The sequence below is a fragment of the Protopterus annectens genome, chromosome 5.part0, assembly GCF_019279795.1.
Source record: "Protopterus annectens isolate FY-2018-M chromosome 5.part0, PAN1.0, whole genome shotgun sequence".
Classification (NCBI taxonomy): domain Eukaryota; kingdom Metazoa; phylum Chordata; order Ceratodontiformes; family Protopteridae; genus Protopterus; species Protopterus annectens.
The window spans coordinates 1,020,632,866-1,020,640,956 of NC_056735.1; positions in this window are offsets into that span (position 1 = coordinate 1,020,632,866).

Consider the following 8,091-nt stretch of genomic DNA (forward strand, 5'->3'; position numbering starts at 1 on the left):
TGGGGATTGTTATGATTAGATTGCTGTAGGTTACAATAGTAGTGTTTTTATCAGACAGAATAGCTTTTTTGGTAATGTTTCTTAGGTGTCTAAAGGTTTGATGATCTGAGGGTAGTTTACTTGTTCTCCATTTTAGCCAGAGTTTGTTTCTGAGTAATACTTTCTGTCTTGTGTCTTTAGACAGCCAGGGGGCTGGTTTAGGTTTTATTCTGATAGTTCGTTTTGGAGCATGGCAATCTAAGATTGTTAAGAATTTGTTATTAAAGTATTGAACTGCTTCATTAAGGGGAAGAGTTTTTAGTGGATTCCAGTCACACGCATTTAGCTCAGATTTAAATAGAGTGAGGTTAAAATATTTCTTGCTACGTATGGTCCTAATTGAAGGGGTATTTGTAGTGATATACTTTTGCCTTATGATATAGGTTAAGTTATGGTCACTGATATCATCAGGCAGGGTCCCTGCTAGGTAATTAAGTTGGGGTTTGTTGACCAGGATCCAATCAAGTATACTTTCTTTGTTGTTAGGTTTATTAGTTCTAGTAGGGGTGTTTATAGTTTGTGTAAAGCCATGGAGATTAATATGGGAGGCTGGGTTGTTAGAATTTACTGAGAACCAATCAAGGTTAAAGTCTCCAAGTATTATAGTTTCTTGTGGGTGGTTAGTTGAAGCCCAACTAAGAATACTTTCTATGTTATTGGAGTTATTGCCAGGTGGAAGGTAGGTACAGATAATGTAGATGGCTTTATTAGGGTTAAGTTGTAGTTTAGTTAAAAGGAGTTCAGTGTTGGTGTTTTCAGGGGGGTCATAGGGAATTGTGGATATATTAAGTTCGGTTTTAAAAATGAGAGCTACTCCTCCTCCTTTACGAGTATTGCGGTCTAATCGTAAGATGTTGTAACCAGGGGGAATGATTTCAGTATCCTTAGTGTGGGGTTTTAACCCAGTTTCTGTTAAACAGAGGATGTCAAAAGAGTGACATTGCAGAAGAGAGTGAAGTTGAGTAATTTTGTTGCTGACACTTCGAATATTTAGGTGTCCTAAGAGTAAAGTGTTAGATTTAGAGATTGGTAGTGGAAGGGGTGAGTTAGAAATTATTGTGGTGCCTTTGGTAGAGATCTTTGAGGGACCAGGGTTTGGGTGTATATCACCATCTGTCAGGGTAGTAGACTTGCGTACTGAGTGTGGTTTAATAGTTAGGTTAAGTTTGTCTTTTTGTTTCCTTGACATAGGATTATTACATTTGGAGTGGGATAGTCTATGATATTTCGCTAGAAGATAGCAGGAGGTAGATGTAATATTAGAGTGAATACAGCTTAGGGATAGGAGTTCAGAGGCAGTTTGTTTGGAAGAGGTTGTAAGGTGGTAATTATGTTTTATTTCATAGGAAGTCAAAAGGTAAGGTAGTGTGAGTACTAGAGAGATAAATATCAGGGCTGCTAGTTTAGTTAAGATGTTTTTTGTTATAAAGGTTTTGGAAGTAGAAGTGGTAGTTGTTAGAGACATGGCTAGAGGAGGATGGGAAGAGTTAATAGTGCTAAAGGGTGGGGTAGGTATATTTGTAGGATGAGGAGGCTAGGAGGTAAGTGTTATAGGATAGGTCTGGGTAGTAGAGGGAAGTGAGATATGTAGGGTGGGGAGGGATTAGGAAATAATTATGAGGGAAGAGTCACCACTGAGGAAATAGTACCTGATAGGTGAGTTAAGAAGGGGGTGTGGACTGTGAGGTATAAGAGTAGGAGTGCGTGGGGTGGGTGGGATAAGGGGTAGGGAGGGGAGCGGGCAGAAACAGACAGAGGAGAGGGCGTAGGCAATCAGTCCAGCTAAGGAGCTGAGACACCAGTTAGTTTGTAAAGAGAGAATATAGTGGAAATATAAGAGTAAGGAGTGAGACAGAAATGAAATGGGAAGTAACTTGTAAAGCAGGGGAAAGAGCAGAGAGAAACAGGCTTCACATTAGAGTTAAGGGGGTAGAGGTAAGACTAGAAATGAGATAGAGGCTGTCCTGAGGGGAACAGAGGAAGGTACAAGAACAGCGCTAGGAGCTGGAGACAAGCAACAACAAGCTGTAAGAAAGTAGTCACTGGGGAAATTAGGTATTCAGGAAGAAAGAAAGAAACCAGATAAAGTCACACAGGGTAATACAAAAAGTGAAAGGGAGAAATAGAAGAGCTAATCACAATGACCTGAGAGGAAGGAAAAGTAGCAGAGAGAGCTGGCAGATAGAAGGGTAGAGTTAGGCAGTGTAAGGAGGAGAGGGTCACAGAGCACTACAAAAATGAAAAGGAATAGGAGTGAGAAAGTGAGAATAGGAAGAGTAAGGGAGGCAATATACCAGTACTGTAAGTTTAGTTGTGGTCAGTGGGATACCTAGAGGGGGGGGGGTGGCTGCTGCTGGCAGGCTTAGCTGGGAGCAAACGAAACTGCACCGGGTAAAAATAGGTCAAAACTACCATCAAAATTATGTAGACATACTCTTTTTGAATCTTGAGGAGGTGGGTTTGAAGAGGAGTGCAAGGGTCCAGAGACTTTTAAGGTAGTTGGTATTAGGTACCCTCGTAGAGTAGAGTAGGTTTCACAGTCGGGAAAATAGACACTGGGTGAAGCAGTAGAATTAGCTGGTACAGGAGAAAATGAGGGAGAGAATACAAAAGTGTTAAAAATACACAAATAAAATGCAGTAACATCAAAATAAAGCTGTAGCCAGGTACACAAATAATGCAGTAACTATCAAAATAAAGCTGTAGCCAAGTTCACAGGAACAGTATTCAAATCAACTGTACCAATATGTAGCACTTTACAAACAGTATAAGCCAGGGCAGAAACACAATGCATAGATACCCAGTTAAGAATTACACCAGTTAAACATATGCATTTCAACAGTAGAAATATTGCAGCAGTTTGGTTCAAAAAGACACTGTTAAGTAAAGCATATATACTCCATCTAAAGGCATAGGGATAGCATGGGGCATGCCCAAGGATCCATATTGTAAGATAAGGAATTGCGCTAAGTGTAGGGAGGCCCAGTAGCAGGTAAGACCCGAGCCCAGTTTGCACTTGAAAGGGCACTATTTAAACCTTCCCTCGGTACCCAGAGTGCATTAAAAACACTACTAAAAAATTAACATTAAAAGGACTAGGCCTTAGACAAGGTAGGTCCCCTGAAGCATCTGTATGGGGTCCTGGAGGCACTGAGTAGCCTCGAATTAAAACGCTGAACAAGGCGCAATATGTTTCCTGCTAATGTCACTGAAAAGAAATAGCCTTGGTAAAACCTACAACACTAGAAGCCCTAAAATTACAAGGTTGCTCTATGTGTAAGTAAGTACATACCAACCCTAGAAGTACAAGGTTGCTCTATGTGTAAGTAAGGAATGTACTCAGTCATGGGTATTTAAAAAATAATGCTGCGAGTGCTGTTGGACATGAAAAAAGAAAAAAGACAAATAAGGCTGACACGCTAACGCTGTATAGCCCTTCTATGTTTAAGTTACGACTAGCTAGGTCCGCTGTAGACAGGGGAGTGTATAAACCACAGCGATAGAACAAATTAAAGTACCAGCATCAGTATTGCATAAATCCAGAAGCAGTTTACAGCTAAAAAAGCTCTACAGAGGCAACGATGCTCAACATTTGTTAGAACATCATATGAAAGGTTAAAAACAGCTGCCTTATGAAAGACGACATCAAAAACATAGCAATCAGTAGCCAAAATTGCTCTAGGGTAGCAGCGTAATTAAATATATGTTATAGTCATTAGAGTCCGATTGTGAACAGTAGTCGCACTAAAGGCAACAGCATAGTAACAAAGCTAACAGTGTGGATGGTCAGTTAGCTAGTACATCCACCGCATGGCTACGGAAACATGCACTCAAATTACATCAAATGGGTAGACATCGAGTGCCACATACAGTTCCGTTCAAAAGGGATAATAGGTTACCCAAAATAGTTTAAAGACAAATGCACAGAAAAGCAACAAATACAGAATTTTACAGTACCTAATTGCAGCTAGGAGCACACAGTTACAGTCGCACAGCAGCAGCGAGGTGAGCTAAGTTAAAGATGGCGCCCTGGGGATAAGGAGGGATTATAACACCTCGCAAAGGAAGTACCTAGGAGGGGGAGGAGCGAAGAATAGGTAGAAACAAAGGTAGGATAGCAAAAGGGAAGTATGGAGGGGAGCAAGCGGGCAGAAACAGACAGAGGAGAGGGAGCGTAGGCAATCAGTCCAGCTAAGGAGCTGAGACACCAGTTAGTTTGTAAAGAGAGAATATAGTGGAAATATAAGAGTAAGGAGTGAGACAGAAATGAAATGGGAAGTAACTTGTAAAGCAGGGGAAAGAGCAGAGAGAAACAGGCTTCACATTAGAGTTAAGGGGGTAGAGGTAAGACTAGAAATGAGATAGAGGCTGTCCTGAGGGGAACAGAGGAAGGTACAAGAACAGCGCTAGGAGCTGGAGACAAGCAACAACAAGCTGTAAGAAAGTAGTCACTGGGGAAATTAGGTATGCAGGAAGAAAGAAAGAAACCAGATAAAGTCACACAGGGTAATACAGAAGTGAAAGGGAGAAATAGAAGAGCTAATCACAATGACCTGAGAGGAAGGAAAAGTAGCAGAGAGAGCTGGCAGATAGAAGGGTAGAGTTAGGCAGTGTAAGGAGGAGAGGGTCACAGAGCACTACAAAAATGAAAAGGAATAGGAGTGAGAAAGTGAGAATAGGAAGAGTAAGGGAGGCAATATACCAGTACTGTAAGTTTAGTTGTGGTCAGTGGGATACCTAGAGGGGGGGGTGGCTGCTGCTGGCAGGCTTAGCTGGGAGCAAACGAAACTGCACCGGGTAAAAATAGGTCAAAACTACCATCAAAATTATGTAGACATACTCTTTTTGAATCTTGAGGAGGTGGGTTTGAAGAGGAGTGCAAGGGTCCAGAGACTGTTAAGGTAGTTGGTATTAGGTACCCTCGTAGAGTAGAGTAGGTTTCACAGTCGGGAAAATAGACACTGGGTGAAGCAGTAGAATTAGCTGGTACAGGAGAAAATGAGGGAGAGAATACAAAAGTGTTAAAAATACACAAAAAAATGCAGTAACATCAAAATAAAGCTGTAGCCAGGTACACAAATAATGCAGTAACTATCAAAATAAAGCTGTAGCCAAGTTCACAGGAACAGTATTCAAATCAACTGTACCAATATGTAGCACTTTACAAACAGTATAAGCCAGGGCAGAAACGCAATGCATAGATACCCAGTTAAGAATTACACCAGTTAAACATATGCATTTCAACAGTAGAAATATTGCAGCAGTTTGGTTCAAAAAGACACTGTTAAGTAAAGCATATATACTCCATCTAAAGGCATAGGGATAGCATGGGGCATGCCCAAGGATCCATATTGTAAGATAAGGAATTGCGCTAAGTGTAGGGAGGCCCAGTAGCAGGTAAGACCCGAGCCCAGTTTGCACTTGAAAGGGCACTATTTAAACCTTCCCTCGGTACCCAGAGTGCATTAAAAACACTACTAAAAAATTAACGTTAAAAGGACTAGGCCTTAGACAAGGTAGGTCCCCTGAAGCATCTGTATGGGGTCCTGGAGGCACTGAGTAGCCTCGAATTAAAACGCTGAACAAGGCGCTATATGTTTCCCGCTAATGTCACTGAAAAGAAATAGCCTTGGTAAAACCTACAACACTAGAAGCCCTAAAATTACAAGGTTGCTCTATGTGTAAGTAAGTACATACCAACCCTAGAAGTACAAGGTTGCTCTATGTGTAAGTAAGGAATGTACTCAGTCATGGGTATTTAAAAAATAACGCTGCGAGTGCTGTTGGACATGAAAAAAGAAAAAAGACAAATAAGGCTGACACGCTAACGCTGTATAGCCCTTCTATGTTTAAGTTACGACTAGCTAGGTCCGCTGTAGACAGGGGAGTGTATAAACCACAGCGATAGAACAAATTAAAGTACCAGCATCAGTATTGCATAAATCCAGAAGCAGTTTACAGCTAAAAAAGCTCTACAGAGGCAACGACGCTCAACATTTGTTAGAACATCATATGAAAGGTTAAAAACAGCTGCCTTATGAAAGACGACATCAAAAACATAGCAATCAGTAGCCAAAATTGCTCTAGGGTAGCAGCGTAATTAAATATATGTTATAGTCATTAGAGTCCGATTGTGAACAGTAGTCGCACTAAAGGCAACAGCATAGTAACAAAGCTAACGGTGTGGATGGTCAGTTAGCTAGTACATCCACCGCATGGCTACGGAAACATGCACTCAAATTACATCAAATGGGTAGACATCGAGTGCCAGATACAGTTCCGTTCAAAAGGGATAATAGGTTACCCAAAATAGTTTAAAGACAAATGCACAGAAAAGCAACAAATACAGAATTTTACAGTACCTAATTGCAGCTAGGAGCACACAGTTACAGTCGCACAGCAGCAGCGAGGTGAGCTAAGTTAAAGATGGTGCCCTGGGGATAAGGAGGGATTATAACACCTCGCAAAGGAAGTACCTAGGAGGGGGAGGAGCGAAGAATAGGTAGAAGCAAAGGTAGGATAGCAAAAGGGAAGTATGGAGGGGAGCAAGCGGGCAGAAACAGACAGAGGAGAGGGAGCGTAGGCAATCAGTCCAGCTAAGGAGCTGAGACACCAGTTAGTTTGTAAAGAGAGAATATAGTGGAAATATAAGAGTAAGGAGTGAGACAGAAATGAAATGGGAAGTAACTTGTAAAGCAGGGGAAAGAACATAGAGAAACAGGCTTCACATTAGAGTTAAGGGGGTAGAGGTAAGACTAGAAATGAGATAGAGGCTGTCCTGAGGGGAACAGAGGAAGGTACAAGAACAGCGCTAGGAGCTGGAGACAAGCAACAACAAGCTGTAAGAAAGTAGTCACTGGGGAAATTAGGTATGCAGGAAGAAAGAAAGAAACCAGATAAAGTCACACAGGGTAATACAAAAAGTGAAAGGGAGAAATAGAAGAGCTAATCACAATGACCTGAGAGGAAGGAAAAGTAGCAGAGAGAGCTGGCAGATAGAAGGGTAGAGTTAGGCAGTGTAAGGAGGAGAGGGTCACAGAGCACTACAAAAATGAAAAGGAATAGGAGTGAGAAAGTGAGAATAGGAAGAGTGAGGGAGGCAATATACCAGTACTGTAAGTTTAGTTGTGGTCAGTGGGATACCTAGAGGGGGGGGGGTGGCTGCTGCTGGCAGGCTTAGCTGGGAGCAAACAAAACTGCACCGGGTAAAAATAGGTCAAAACTACCATCAAAATTATGTAGACATACTCTTTTTGAATCTTGAGGAGGTGGGTTTGAAGAGGAGTGCAAGGGTCCAGAGACTTTTAAGGTAGTTGGTATTAGGTACCCTCGTAGAGTAGAGTAGGTTTCACAGTCGGGAAAATAGACACTGGGTGAAGCAGTAGAATTAGCTTCACGATCAACTTTGTTCAGATGCTGTATCATTCGACATTATCTATATATCTGAGTACACATGTGTAGTACTTCCAATTACTACTGTCATGGCAACCACCCACTATGAATCTCTACAGCATGTAGGCATATTCCCCTGTACATTCCCTGAATGATGGACATTCTTCCTGTGTGTGGGCATCAATGTTACAGACAGCAGGTAAGCAATACCTCTTACAGGAGAACCTGCACACTCAGGGCAGCCACATATATGTAGGAGGATCAGGACATACAAACAGACTGTGCATAGAGTGGTGTAATGCTTTGTATAGTACTGGTGTTACAGGGTGTGTGTGTGTGTGAGTGTGTGTGTGTGTGTGTGTGTGTGTGTGTGTGTGTGTGTGTGTGTGTGTGTGTGTGTGTGTGTGTGTGTGTGTGTGTGTGTGTACATACTAGTTTACCTTGGACTGCAGTCTGTCTGCATAGCTCACTACTGTGAGCCTATCCTCTAGCTGGACAGAGGTGTGGCTATCATATGTTGTCTGTCCACCACAAAGGTCCTGTGTCAGATATTATACTGGCAGTTTGTGTGTTGCATGCTAGCAGTACATGGCTATATCCATTTGTGTCCCTGATGTCTTATTCCTGCATAAGAGTATGTTGCAACACATCCTGTAACAC